Below are 15,724 nucleotides of genomic sequence, written 5' to 3'. Positions count from 1 at the left end.
GGGACTGAATTCGAATTCCGAGGGGTTCTGAGGGAAGGGGCCTCGTGAGAAGCCTGTTTGTGGACTCTTCCTGCATATCACTCTTGCAAAGATTGTGGAAGAAGGATTATCACCTCCAAACCAGGACAAGAGGCCTCCGAGTGAAGCCTGCTTCACCCTCAGAATTACTGGCTTGCCAAAATTGAGTGGGGTGAGTAAATGCTGCTGTTTCAGCTATCTGGTTTATTGTATTCCATTATGGTAACCAAACAAGTGATCCAAATGAGCAACCAGTCAGGCGCTGGTGGCTCACGCCTGTAATCCTAGCTACTCAGGAGGCTGAGATCTGAGGATCGCAGTTCAAAGCCAGCCGGGGCAGGAAAGACCGTGAGACTCTTATCTCCAATAAACCACCAGAAAACCCGAAGTGGCGCTGTGGCTCAAGTGGTAGAGCGCTCACCTTGAGCTGAAGAGCTGAGGGACAGTGCCCAGGCCCAGAGTTCAAGCCCCACGGCCGACAAAAAAAAAAAAAAAAGAGCAACAATAGTCAAAATAAGTTACTAGCCATCGTTGTTAAGCTAATGAGCACAACATGCTAGCCAAGATGGACAATGGCTTTTCCTCATCACTGACTTGCTTTTCAAACCCGTGGACACATTAAGTGTGTTCTTATGCCCTTAGTCTAGGAATGAAATTAACTACCACTTTCTTATTAATGCTGTTTAACATTTTACATGTTCTATTTACTTAACTCATCATTAGTTTATATAATGTAATCTTCCTCTATTCCAATATCATTAAAATAAGACATTAATTAGGGTCACAAATACCCTTATTATAGATATTTAATATACAAAATATTATAGATGGAGATTATCTTTCACCAGACTAAAAGACTCTTATATATGTGAACTTGGAAAGCTTCCTGTAGGACATGGAATTTAAAGTTGAGTTCCCAAAGCCAAGTGTTAACAGTTAGAATGTAAGCTGATAAACCCGCATATAGTCATTCAATAAAGCTACCCAAGAACAATGCACCAGACCCCGTAAAGAAATGCTGCAGCATATTAGCCAATGAAATGATCTGGAAAAAAATGTAGAGAGAATGTTACCAGAATGTGTGATGATCACGAAAGAGCAGTTTGTTGGAATAAAAACTAAATTTAAAGATCAAACATTTAAAGTCTGGAAAGACCAACTAGTTAAAATTTCTAAACCTTATTTCTGTGTATCAAATGATAATACCTACTGAACAGATGGAGGCAGGAAACTTTAGGCATCTATTGAAAAGCGTGGGGGGTGAGGGACGGGGGGAAGCTATCTTCTAGAGGACATTGGCATATCAGCGGCATAGAAGCGTAGCGTATACTCCAATTTAGTGACATTTTTATGTGTACAGAATACATTACTGAAAAGTACATTGTATTGCTTTGATAATCAAATTACTCTGGGATACTGTTGTAGACAGCTTATTTTTTTTTTTTTTACATTTTAGCCTTAAAATGTAAAAATAGTTTAAAAGCCTGAAAACGTCCCTAATAAATTAAATATAGAAAGGGGATAGAAATAAACTGTATGAATTTTAAGGTAAAGAAATGCAACGCATAAAGCCCAAAGTAAATGTTTCCATAAAGAGGGTTTGGTACACACGAGTCATTTGTTTCAGTTACCGAAAGCACGCGTGTGATGTAGAAGAGAACACAGGCTGGTGAGGGGTTCAAGATACCAACATGTACAGCAAAGGAATCCGATCTGTAGCTTTCCAGAATAGCGTCTGGCCACGCTGGTGCTCGCACTGTGTACCTTCCTTTGCTCCCCAATTGCCCGGTGTGGCACTGGCCCGTGCTGCAGGCTGTGTGTGCTGGGTCTGCTACTGGGAGATTCCATCTGGAATTACCCAATGGGAGACTGAGTCAGGGGAAAAGCCTGAGCCGAGCACACAGCCTTCCCAGCCCGCAGCTTCCCCACAGCTCTGCGCCCCTGGTGAGTCTCCCAGCTGGCAAAACCCACCCCACTCTCATTTATTCCAGAGGCCTCAAGTTCTACGCAACCTCTCCCTTGTCAGCTTGACCCTCACTTTGCCCACATTGCATCTCAGTTAAATCACGGACTCGTACCTTCTCCACCTCTCCCCTGAATTAAACTCCGTTTAAATTATTATTGAGCTGGATACACTCTGAGGCATTAACTGTATATTCTTTAGGATGGTAAAGTTTCCTATTGCTTGTTACCTACCTGGCAGAGACAGGTATAAAGACACAGTGTGTATATGAAATTATTTCCTTGTTACAGAAGAACTCACAAACTCACATAACTTGAATATCTATATTATATGTAGATTATATGCAGTACTCTTTGGTATACTACAGTTGAATAGATACTGACTAGATCTGTCATTCATTTACAGTAAGCCAGTTTGACACTCAAAAGACTTAGAAGACCTTTGTTATGATACTCCACATCCTTATGACGACCTCTGTTCATAGCTATAGAGAAAAGAAATGGCATCACTGAGTCTTCTCATTAGTAAATATACTACCACCCAGACGAGCAAAGTCCAAGAAACAAAAGTACAATGGAATAATGGCCTAGCATACAGTACTTAGTGTGGGAAAGATGAAAACGGTTTTTATAACACCTTAGCATCTTTACCCTAAGACAATCCTCAAGGAATAGCGTTATGGTCATTAGAAGTAAAGCTATTAATAGACGACTATTAATAGACTATTAATAGACTACTGTGTATAATGCTCCACTGTGAGAGCCTTCCTAAGACAAATTTGTCCCATGTAGCAACCTCCAATGTTATTATCGTCAGCACCTTTGGGAAATCCATGTTTCATCTGCTTTTGCATTGTTGTTAACCACTCCTTGCCCATTATCCACAATACTCACAATATATGCCCATTTTTCAATGGGCAATACCATTGATGTAAGTACAATCTACTATGCCTTACGAATTAGTTTGCTAATGATAGAGCCTGATCATTCCTATAATTAAAAACATGTCTGGTGTAGAACTCAATAATGGAGGATAATAGGATGAAGCACAAAACATCAACATGTAGAGCACCAGGAACTCTCCCTCATTGCCACTGGAAATGGGAAATGGTAGATTCACTTGGGAGTATAATTTCTTACAGAGCTTGGCATACCCGTGTTATGTGATCTTGTAGTTGAGCTTGTTAGCAAAAGTAGTTGATCACCATGTGTGCACGAAGAGCTTCATAAACTGCGAAGACATAATTCAAATCCAACCAAGAGGTCCTGGCAACAGTCAAATCTGTAAGAAACCTGTGGTGCATGCAGCTCATGGATGCTACTCGAGGTAAAGAGGAAAAGGTTACCACACTGAGGAAGGACAGGGAGAGGAGCGACTGAGAAGGCGGTGTGCTGTCTGTTCTGAGCACACAACTTTCTGGACTGGGCAGAACTATACTAACATAAAACAAATGGCTGTTGTCAGGGATTGCATCACAGGAAGGGTGGACAAGTGGAGCAGAGGGATATTTTATATAATTCTGTATGGACACACAGAAAGCATCCTAGGAAAAACTACGGCCTTGGGTGTTCATGACATATCAATGCCCATTCTACAAGGGTAGCTTTCTACCCCTCTGGCACACAATCTAGGGGACAATCGGTGAGGTTACCCAAAGCCTACCACCCACTCAGGTTTGTCCTCCATATCCACTACTATTGAAATTAGGTAAAGCAATCAAATTGTAGGGAGTCAAGACTCTTTTTCTGAATTTATAGCATTATGAAGTAACTTCCTACAATTATATTTTCCCCTTTTGTGACACTAGCATTTATTTCAGGCCTGGCACTTTTTAATTAGGTACCTCACCATTTAATCTATGCTCACACCCCTTTTTATTCTATTTTCTGTAGTTATAGGATCTCACTTGTTACCTGGGCCAGCATGAACAGAGATCCTCCTTTTATGCTTCCCACCTGCTTTTATTGGTTGAGATCGAGTCTCATAAACATTACCCAGGCTGGCCTTGAACTACAATCCTCCTGATCTCAATTTTCTGGGTAGATAGGATTATAGGCATGAGTCACTGTCTGTGGCTAGAACTATAATGTCTGATGCACATAGTTGGAGCTATTTGTAAGCAGAGACCTTACCTATAATGGTTATTGATAACTGTGAGCCTGGGGGGAAGATGTCATGATCAGATACAATTTCAGATCTGCAGCTCAAGGCAATTTTCCATCTCTGCTCTTCATCACCTAAGCTGGTATTCACAGAGTTCTGGTGTGTGAGTACTCTGGTATTCACACTGGGTTGGTATATGAATGTTCTGGTATTCACAGAGTACTGGTATGTGAATGCTCTGGTATACACAGAGTTGTTGACTGAGGGTAGCCTTGGCAAAAGCCAAAGTGATGTCAAATACAGAGCAGGTATTAAATCTCCTATAAGTTGGTGACTTGTACTTCCACCCATATTCTCTTTCTGTTTCCTGACTCCATTTTTGCTTCAGTAGGATACCCAGAATGACAATTTACATTAATGTTACCTAACAATAATTTTATCCTCAAAAAATAGAAAAAAGTTTTTTTTCTCTATCATTTTTCACCCAAAATAAACAGTGCGTGCCCTTCATGAATTTTCCTTGAAATTTCTATGAGATAATATAAATAACTAAACATAAATAAGGCCAGTGATTGTGATTTACAGGAAAAAAGAAATCTCAATTTGAAAGAGTTTCTTCTTCTATGTTCCATGGTGTCAATGAGAGCACTGATGTCCATTGCTCGTCACAGGAATTCCTTCTGGAGTCTGTACATGATACGTAACTATCTTTCAGAGGTTGCTTGAATCAGCAGTAAGGATACCACAAAATATAGCACATGTCACATTTCAGCAGAAGATGTAAATGTGTTTAATATTCCTTTTTTTCCTTCTATGATTCTTCTACATTTTTCTAGAACCCCTATGGTCATGGTTCTTTTGCAGAAATCTGATCTATCTATCTATATATATATATAGATATATCAGATATCTATCTATCTCTATATAGATATATCAGATATATATATATATATACATATATATAGCTGACAATCATATGTTACTAACTACCCAAAGTTTTCACCTCAATTTATTTATGAAGATTCCAGGTACTCCACTTCTGGTGATTGTTTGATTTCATATAATGATATGTAGATAAAAGTTGAAACATAGAAAGAGAGGAAATATGTTTTTCTGATTTGAAAAAGAGTAGAAGAAAGAGAAGGAACAAATGGTGGGAAGGAAGAGAAAGAAGAGGGCATGGGGAAGAATACAAACAAGGAGGAGGAGAGAAGGAGGAGGAAGAGGAGGGGAGGAGGAGAAAGAGAGGAGGAGGGGGTGGGGAGAAAGAGGAGAAGAGGAGAGGAGGAGGAGGAAATGGAGAGGAGGAGGAGGAGAGGAACAGGAAGAGGAGAGGAGGAGGAGGAGGAGGCGGAGGAGGAGGAGGAGGAAGAAGAGGAGGAAGAGGAGGAAGAGGAGGCAGCAAAGCAGTTGCCAATAAGCAACCTCTGGTTTGTGTTTTATTTTGCTTTCCAGAATTTTTCAATTAGTTATTTTAAAAAGCTAAGGCTTACAGACACATTTTGGCTTCAATTGACTTTAAAATTAATGCCACAACTTTGGAAGAAGGGGCTTCATAATGTATTTGCTCATTTGTAAACAGAGTCTTTAAGTCTGGTGCAATCAGAATTGCGTCTATCATGGGTTTGTTTTTTGCATGTCATGTTAACCAAAACATAAGTTTTAAAAATATGAATTCTGAATGACAGCTTCAGCTTGATACACATTCCAGAAATGGCCAAGCATAAATTGAAATGGAAAAGAGTGGCGCAGGAATGCAGATAAGTAAATTGGGAGGTTATTTTTAAATTAGTTTCAGCATGAAGGCATTGAGGGGAAAAATATGGCTGCTGGCTCACTGGTGGAATGCAGAAAGGAAGGAAGGGTAATGGGAAGGCAGTGAAGGGTGGGCAGAGCGCGGCCCAGCTCAGGGACTGGCCTTCCATGGGAACAGAGATGAAGATCCTCAGGAGAAGTGAGACGGATCACCACACCAATGAGGTCATTAACAGAAGGACCGAGAGGCTGGTCCATTCACAAATACTTGTCAGAAAACCAGCCCAAGCCAAGGGGCCGGTGTGGGAGCCAACTACCTTTGCTCTTCCCAGTCAACGAGGAAGCTTCGTGGGAGGTTCACTATGATTCCTCCATGTTATTTCTTCTTTCGATGTAAAATCATTTGCTAAGTGTAATGACGGTTCCAGAAGACACTGTTCTTGTTCATTCAATACATTTTAGTGTGCACCTAATAAATGCCCAGCACAGCACCAGGATGTGAACACACATCGAAGGAAACCCATTCTCTGCCAGAACATTCTAAAAATCAATCTTATAAAGAATACTCCAATTTAAGAAATAGCAAATAAACATAAACATGTTTCTTTATGTATACCTATATAATGTAGAGATAGTATGAGTTCCATTATATATAACTGTGTTGTATAAATGGGATGTGTGTGTTTATATATTTCTGTTTATATATGTCTGTAAGTATGTGTGTGTGATTTTAATAATTGCCAAGGAGAATCACATCACATTAAAGCAGATAAGGAGATGTGCTATTTCAGAAGAGAAATCAGGAGCTTTAACTTCCCAACTAGAGTTGCAATTAAGCTGAACTCCAAGAAAGAGAGCAAACTGTAAGCACCTTGGGGGAAGTGGATGACAGCCAGCCAAGCAGGAGAACATGCGGGTACATCAGATTGTAGGAGGTTAACATCAGTATCTGGCTCAACATTGAGCCAAGAGTATGCTTTCTGTTATAAAGGAAAGAAAATGGTAACAGTATGCTGGTGGCTCATACCTGTAATCCTCACTATTCCAGCCCAGGCAGGAAAGTCTGTGAGACTCTTATCTTGAATTAATCACCAGAAAAACTGGAAGTGGAGCTATGGCTCAAAGTGGTAGAGTGCTAGCTTTGAGCCAAAGAGCTCAGGAACAGTGCCCAGGATCTGAGTTCAAGTCCCATGACCCCCAAAGAAATTTTGAAAGGCAATAATTTGAAGAGAGAGAGAGAGAGAGAGAGTATTGGGTTTGAGTTTAGCACCTTGTGGTCTCGCTCAACTGTCTTACTTGTGGCTGGTGCTCTATCACTTCAGCCATGCCTCCATTCTATCATTTGGCTAATTAACTGAAGTGGGGTTTTACATACATTCGTGCCTAGGCTGGCTTTGTATTTCAATTGTCTGATTGCCACTTGAATAACCAAGACTACTGACATGCATTTCCACGTCTAGCAACTTCTTCACTTTTGATGTTATGACCTTCTTTAACTTTTTGTGTCTGTCACCTCTTACTTTAGAAATACAAACCAAGGTGCAAGATGTTTATACAGAATATCACAATTTGGAAGGATGATGAGGCTGACCTCCTTTAAAGGGTGAATGCTTTGAGCTGGAGGTATACCTCCCTCCAGTAATAGAGTCCTGCTTAGCAAAGCACAAGGCCTAGGTTCAAACCCAAGAGCACTCCTCCAAAACACGCATGTCTTCAGTCATCCATGTATTTGAAAGAACGCGTTTGCTTCCACCCTCCCGCCGGCATGCCATGGCTTTCCGTGCCTCTGAGTCTCATCCCGCTAGGTCAGGGCATTTATATCATTTCCAGGTGGCCTTTGTGAAATCATTTTGTGGAGCTGTGTGCGTAAATGAAAACACGGGCCCTGCTGCTGCTGCTGAGGAGGACAGAGACAGTAAAAGCACAGACGGCACGTGGACGCATCTGAAGCCAAATGGAATCTCAGAGAAATAAAAAGGGGGCCGGGAGGGCGGGGAGTGTTCAAAGACCCCAGGGGTCACTGCTGGGGTAGGAAAGGAAAAGGTCACTGGAGTTGGTGTTTCTCATCTGCAGCCTTTCAAGTAGATCAAAGGTGCTGGTCTCCGTGAGGCTGACTCCTGGGGCTGCCAGATGACCACAGAGCTTAGGCGGCCTGGTCGCTGCGCCTGCCTTCCCTGCTGCTCGCCGAGGGGCTCCGACCCCCCAAGGGCCCTGCCCAGGAAGCCTGGAGTTCAAAGGGAAACGTGGCTTCTCGGGGAAGGCAACCCACGTTGGATGACCAAATTGTAAGATTAACAAGTGCCTTTTGTGTTGTTCACTGGAGAGAGCATGGAATTTTCTAGAAGAACAGGTTTCCTAGAAAACCACCTATGAGGGTCTCTCAGAGGTCTTCGATTTTCAACATCTTGGCCTGAAGCCCAGCATCCCTACTGATTTTGGCTCATAGAAGGACAGACGGATCACTGCCTGGAATGGGAGTGGAACCTGGGGACAGGGAGCTGAGGGAATGGACGGCTGGGGACGGGCCATGGGCACTGCTGTCGGCCGGGCTTGCAGCCTGCGGGGTCTGCGAAGGGCGCTGGCTCACTTTATCTCAGGGAACTCACGCGCAGCGCTCACACTTGGAGCAAACATTTCCTCACTACACATGAGCAGTAGAAAGTAGCCTGATAGCCTTCCACCACAGTTCTTAACAAAATGGCCATTCAGTCCTGGAGAGCTGGTCCCGGGAATGGCCGGCTAGGCCGATGGCACTATCTCAAAGGTTTCCCAGCCAGACACTTGATTTCAAGAAGTTCGCTCAGTCATATTCATTTTGTTTCTTGAAAGTAGTGAATAGTTGACTCTTAAATTTGTATCTTTGAGTTACTGTCCTATTTGTTTGGAATGTTTTAATTTTTGAAAGTGAAACGTGTTCTCTCCATAGTTTTCTTTCTGTTTTGTTTCCTTTCTTTCATGTGTTTACTTTTTTTGCTTAGTTTGAACCATCTCTAGTTTGGTGTAACCATCTGTGCATTTCTCAGAGACTTTGATCTGCTTTCTTAGTATTATTATAGAAAAATCTAATGCTCAAGTCACTTAGAATCATAAAAGTCACTAGCAGGAAGGTGAGCAGGAAGTAGGCGGGAGGTTTCTGCAGATACGCTGCCAGATGTAATGACCCAGCTTCGTGCAAACAAAATGCACACAAAGCAACACAGAACACGCATGCTGTGTCACAGGAAAAACGTGCAGCTTCTGGCTCCTTTCCCTAAGAGGGGCTGTGACACATAGACACTGAAAAATAAAAGTCAAGGACTTGAAGAATAATCTTTGGAAGGTCAAGTAAAATGAATTTGCAGCATGAACTTCAAGGGGATGCGAGGGACGAAAATGATAGCGCCGGAGTACAAATTCACTGCAGCAGCGAAATCACTGAATAAAATATAAAATATGAGAAGGTACACAGAAAACCTGAGGCAAACAGACACGGGGAATTAAGACTAATTCAAATAGCCTAGATAATGACAACTCTCTGGGCATTAAAATAGCAACAACAACAATAACAACAATAATAAGAATGCTCCTAAATTGAGGAGTGGAACATTTAAAAATAATTTTGTGTTGTCCCAGATTTCTCTGTGGTAATATAGAATATTGTTTAAAAACATTTTAGCCCCCCAAAATCCTTTCATGTAAACAGTATGACTTCATACTTTTAAATTAAACCAAATTCTCTCATTACAAAAGCAAGAAGCATATCAAAATTCAGGGAATAAATCTAGGCATGGCGGTGCACACTTACACTCAGACTGGAGGCTCGTGAGCTGAAAAGCAGCTTGAGCCTGTCTCAGAAAAAAATAACATGTCAGAACGTAAAAGGTGCATAACTTTTTGTGAAAATTCCTGTTCACGGAACTAGAGAAGACTCTCCAGTAAGAAGGAATTAAAGCCAATGTCCACGGTAATTCGTGAGGAAGACACAACATTGCCCATCTTAAAGAGATAGGGACATAGCCTTCCTGACAACAGGTAGGCGCAGTGGGCACGCTGAGGAGCTTGGAGAAACGTCGCTGCACTTTCTGCCTTCATTAGGAAATGCAAACTAGAAGTGGGGCTGTCCCTCAGCAGCAGGGGACTTGCATGCCAAGGCCCTTGAGTTCTTTCTCCATCATTGCAAAAGACAAAGGACATTTTGGTATAAACGTAGATGAATGCATCAAAATCTTGTTTTCCCAAAACACGAATTATGAATTCCTATAGCTCAGGATACAAAGTAAGAAAGCAAGTTACCTCGCTTCAAAAAAGAAAAGAAAAGAAAAGAAAAGACTAGTAGGTCAAACATACAGAGTGAATCCAATTAGAATTTCCAAAACTTTTCAATATTGTTAGCTCTTTGGTCATATATCAATAAAACTGGAACAAATAACAAAAACAGACAACAAAGTACACCAAATTATTTGGACAAAATTAAAAAAACAAATTTTTTGAGGGAGAACATCCCTCCCTAGTACATGTCTGCTAAATATAAGTGAAGCATCATTGATAGTAACTGACTAAACGCATATTCAACCTTGAAAATTATCCAATCTACATGTGTTTATATATGCATGCAAATTAAATACAGGTAATGTTCCCAACAGCAAAACAGCCTTATATTTCAGGTGAAGCCATCATAACCTTTAAACAGTATTGGTTTACAATGATGGAAGGAGAATAATGTTCAGTCTTGTATACGTACTCACTGTTTATTTGTATATACTCAATGGAGAGATTTAATTCAGATCATTTCCCCCTTTCCCCTCAGCATATACCTAAAATGCCTAATTGTGGCTCATTTGTATTTACATTTTGAAAGAAATTCCAGGACTTTGAAAGGGGGCATAGATCATTCGACTCCATATCCACAGTCTATAGGGCTTCTGATTTCCTTGTCATTGTCAACCTTAGTTATTGCTTGTCTTAATTATAACACTTCATTGTGGTATTTTCATATCCTTAGAAAAGAAACAGAACAGGAACATAAAGTGAATTAAAGTTGCTGAAGAATGTGGTTAGTGGAGAAAATGAGAACACCAGTACTCTGGATTTTCCCCCCCATTTCTTTCTTTTATATATTCATTAGTTTGCTTGCATGTGTGTGTGTGTGTCTGTGTGTCTGTGTGTCTGTGTGTCTGTGTCTGTGTGTGTCTGTGTGTGTGTATCTGTGTGTGTCTGTGTGTGTGGCACTGACAGGGCTCAAACTCAGTGCCTGGGTACTGAGCTGGATACTTTGCTTTTCTGCTCAAGGCTGGGTATTCTACCACTTGGGCTGCAGGTCCATTTGCAGCTTTTTGGTGTCCAATTGGAGATAAGTCTCTGGACTTTCCTACCTGGGCTGGCTTTGAAATGGTATCCTCAGATCTCACCCTCCTAAGTAGCTAGGATGACAGGTGTGAGCCACCACTGCTTGGCTAGGATTTCTTTTTGAGGTAAGAAAGTGTTTATGTTAAAAACCAGTTGCTTATTATAAAAGGATGGATTTTTTTACTAGGCGAATTACATGGTAGTCAAACTTCCATAAACAGTAAGTTGTATAATTTTGAAAAGTTTCACATAATCCATAACAAAGTATGTGTTTTACACTTTTAAAAAGTTCTCAGAGATTTGACTTCCCCATGCCCCTTTCTAAAGTACAGAATTGCATATCTAAAGTAAATGAGAAAACCGTTTTTCACAAAGAAGCTATATAGGGAAAACCCTCCTGGCACTAGCCAGGTCTGCCGCCAAGGCGGAGTTGGGACAGATTACCAACTAAGAGGAACCCAGCCAGAGCTCCCCAGGGAGGCAAAGCTCTGCTTCATGTTTTGTCGGACTGATGTTTTTCCTCGCTGACAATAACCAGACAGATGGTTTCCATAACTACCATCAACACGTTCATTTCTACTCCTGCGTAGCGCCGTGTTGACCAGTAACCACACAAATGAGTTCAAAGCCTTGTAGAAATGGTGTGTGGTGTTACCACTCAGTTCCATTCATTGCTATTTCCTGACCATGTTTCCATATTGGGTTTATCTGGCCTGTTCATTTAAAAATCAGTGTTCTCTGAGTCTAAATCCAAACCCTTCTTGTCACTCATATCCAGAGAAGACAACATGGAGAGACTTGAAAAGTATTCCCTGATCATCTGTGTGACCTTAAACTTGTCATTTATCCACTTCGGTGCATGTGTTAAGTTACTCACGTGAAAAATGATGAACTATAAACTGACCTCTGAAGTCAATTTCAGAGCTACATCATTTCTTCTCATGGAGCCAAATGGCCTTTTTTTTTTTTTTTTTGTCAGTCATGGGCCTGGGCGCTGTCCGTCAGCTCTTCAGTTTAAGGCGAGTTCTCTACTACTTGAGCCACAGTGCCACTTCTGGTTTTCTGGTGGTTTATTGGAGGTAAGAGTCTCACAGACTTTCCTGCCCTGGCTGGCTTTGAACCAAGATCCTCAGATCTCAGCCTCCTGAGCAGCCAGGATGACAGGCGTGAGCCACCAGCGCCCGGCTGCAGATGGTCTGTTTTAAAGAACACCCAAGGGCTTTTCACTTCTAATCACGTAACTCTGGATTCCCACTGTGTGTGCACCAAGCCTCTACCACCTGATTTGTGCCTTCATATCCAGACTCACTGCTTCTGCTCCTCCAATAAATTATTCTGCGCTCTGTAGCCTCTTTTCCTCTACATAAAATTCATATTGATCAAAACATATTTCACATTCAGTAAGATCGATTCTTGTGAGATCTGCAGTTAGTGAATTCTAGTAAATGTATGCAGTCTTCAGATCACCAACACGATCAGGCTTGTACAGAAGAGTTCCACCCCTAGAAAAAGCTTCCTGCACCCATTTGAAGTCAAGATTCTACCCCAGTTCCAAACCCCTGTTAGCTACACATCTGATTTCTGTTTTTATACTCTCACCATCTCTAAATGCCCTAAAAATGGAAGTGGGTACTATGTAAACTTTCCATTGAAGGAGGAGGAGGGTTTTGGGATCTTTTACCAGCGTAACACTAAACTTCAACCACATTTTGGTACATTTGGGTACTTCAATCTTTTTCCTATTGAGAGCTACTTAACAGGGCAACAGGTGTTTCTAGTTTGAGATGTTATAGACAAATGACCTCTAATCACCTGTGTATTCGTTTATGCTTTGTGTACCTAAGATTTTAGGTCCCTAAGCATTGAAAAAAGGGAAGTATTGAGCTGTAAAGTTGCCAAATATTCCCAAAATATCTGTATCATTTTCACAGTACTCCCTAGATATGGATAGGAGTTCTGATAAGTCCAAATTCATGCCCGTATGTGGCTTCTGTGACCCCTGCCCTGGTCACCATTGCAAAAGGCTCACAGTGGACTCAAGTTGTATTCCCTTAGTGGCTAAGGATGTAAAAGTATCATTTTATGGATTTATTTTCATCGATATCTCTTCTCTGATGAAATATCTGTTTATATTTTGGGCCCATTTTCTTTAATTGAGCTTTTTATTATTAAATTATGAGTTATTCATCTATTAGAATGGAAATCTTCATTATCTATGTTTTAGTAAATATTTTCTCTTAATCAGTAGACTATTCTCTCACCCTCAAAGCAAAAAAGTTATAAATTTGATGAATTCCATATCCTCAGTGGGTTTTGTCTGTATTTATGCTTCATATATTCTAATTATGCACACTTTGCCAAAAATTGCTTTTTAGTTTTTGTAATTAGATCTGTGTCTAGTTTGAATTGAGTTTTGCACAGTAATGATAAAGCTCATTGTTTGCGATTTATTTCATCATGTAACATGATGAAGATACTATTGTTTCTATTGCTAGTTACTTTCTTAATGTCCTGAAAAGAAAAAAAGCAAAAGAAAAAACACTTTACCGTATACATGGAGCTTGCTTTCTGGACTTGGCCATACTCAAGTTATCTAAACATTTCCCTTCTCTAGGAATGTCTCTGTGTCTCTATTACAGGAACTTTTACTAAAGCTTTGAAATCAAGAAGCATAAATTGTCCAAAATTGTTCTTTTTCTTACAGACTTAGAGAAAGTTTCTGATTCTCAGAGCCAGTGGCTCATATCTGTAATTCTCATACAGTCAGGAAACTGTGATCTGAGATCAGTTTGAAGACAGCCTGGGCAGGAAAGTCTATCTCCAAATAACCAGAAAAAAACAAGCAAACAAACTGGAGTCATACTCAAACAAAAGCTCAAGGCCCTGAGTTTCATCCCCAGTCCTAACATACATACCCCAAAATAAAAGTTGTGAGTTTATTCTAAAATATCTGTTATACTATTTGGATTGCATCCATCTGTGAGAAAGGAAACTGCTATCTTAAGAAGAAGGAGACTTCCAATTGAGTATGATAGTACTCTGCCTAATTACTTAGGCCTTCCTCAATTTTCTCCATAGTATATTCATCCATGTGTATTTTAGAGCTCTTATGAAATGTCCATTTAACTTCATTTTAAAGATAAACTTAACATCCATTTCCAGTTGTTTGTTCCTGCTATACAGAATTGCATTTGAAGATGATTTTTTTAATATTTATCCTGTACATTTCTGTGTCTCCCCTTACCTTCCCAAAGACAGATAAATGAACAAACAAGACAAAAGGAAAAGAAAACCACAACAGAAAAGAAGAAAAAAAACTCTTATTCCCATTTCCTGGAGTTCATTTCAATAAGTATTTAAATGATCAGACACACATAGGTATTCTGCCTTTGTGTGTTCATTATTAAACCAACAAGAAATTCCTAGTATACTTAGTTGTGTGTGTGTGTGTGTGTGTGTACCTATATTTCTTTTTCAAAACTGGATTTGATTTGCTATTTTTGTGTGTGTGGATCAGTCCTGGGGTTTGAACTCTGGTTCTTCTGAGCTGTCCTTAAGCTTTTGTGCTCAAGGCTAGCTCTCTACCAATTGAGTCACACTCCACTAGCTTTCAGTTGATAATTGGAGATAAGAGTCTCCTGAACTTCCCTGTCCAGGCTGGCTCCAAACCACAATCCTCAGATATGAGCCTCCTGAGCAGCTAGGATTACAGGCATGAGCCACCAGCATCAGGCTTTAGATTTGCTAATATTTTTAAGGACTTTGTGCTACCTATTAAAACAGCTGTAATAAATGGTACCAAACTTAATACCTTAAAGCAAGGTATTTTAATACCTAGCTGTCTAGACTTCAGAAGTCTAAATTATGTCTGATTTGGCTAAACAAGAAGTGTCATCAGGACAATGCTCCTGACAGAGCATGGATGACGTGGATTCTCATGTTTCCTAACTTTGGTTCATGCATGTTTTCTATCTTCTTTGACATCCATATGGATTGTAATTAGGGAATTACATTCTGAATATGTAAATGTGGATCATATAATTGGACATTGAGAATAAAAGATAATGAGATAAATAATGTGTCAAGCTGGGCATTGGTGGCTCACGCCTGTCATTCTAGCTACTCAGGAGGCTGAGATCTGAAGATCACGGTTGGAAGCCAGCCAGAAGGGAAAAGTCCTTGAGACTCTTATCTCCAATTAAAGCCCAAAAAGCCAGAAGTGGAGGTGTGACTTAAGTGGTAGAACACACAAGAACTTCCCTCAAGCAAAAAAGCTGAGAAGGAGCACAGAGCCCTGAGCTTAATAAACAAACAAAGAAAGAATTCTACGTGTGGAGAGTTTCAAGCCTTTTCTGTTAGGCTACCATGGGAGGGAGCTTCAGTTGGTCTGCTTAGTAGGTAAGCTGGTGAGGCTTCCCGCTGTCCATGACCTTTGACACTCCATCAGCATCTGGCTCTCTAGACCTGCATTATGTCCTGGTGTTTGATGTGAGTTCTGCGTTTTCCAGGGCTTTTCACATGTCCTCCCCGCCCTGATTTCTAGATACTCTTTGCACAGTT

Source organism: Dipodomys ordii, unplaced genomic scaffold, assembly GCF_000151885.1.
Source record: "Dipodomys ordii isolate 6190 unplaced genomic scaffold, Dord_2.0 Scaffold40, whole genome shotgun sequence".
Lineage (NCBI taxonomy): Eukaryota > Metazoa > Chordata > Mammalia > Rodentia > Heteromyidae > Dipodomys > Dipodomys ordii.
The sequence above is the reverse complement of the archived record's forward strand: the minus strand, read 5'-3'. Positions refer to the sequence as shown.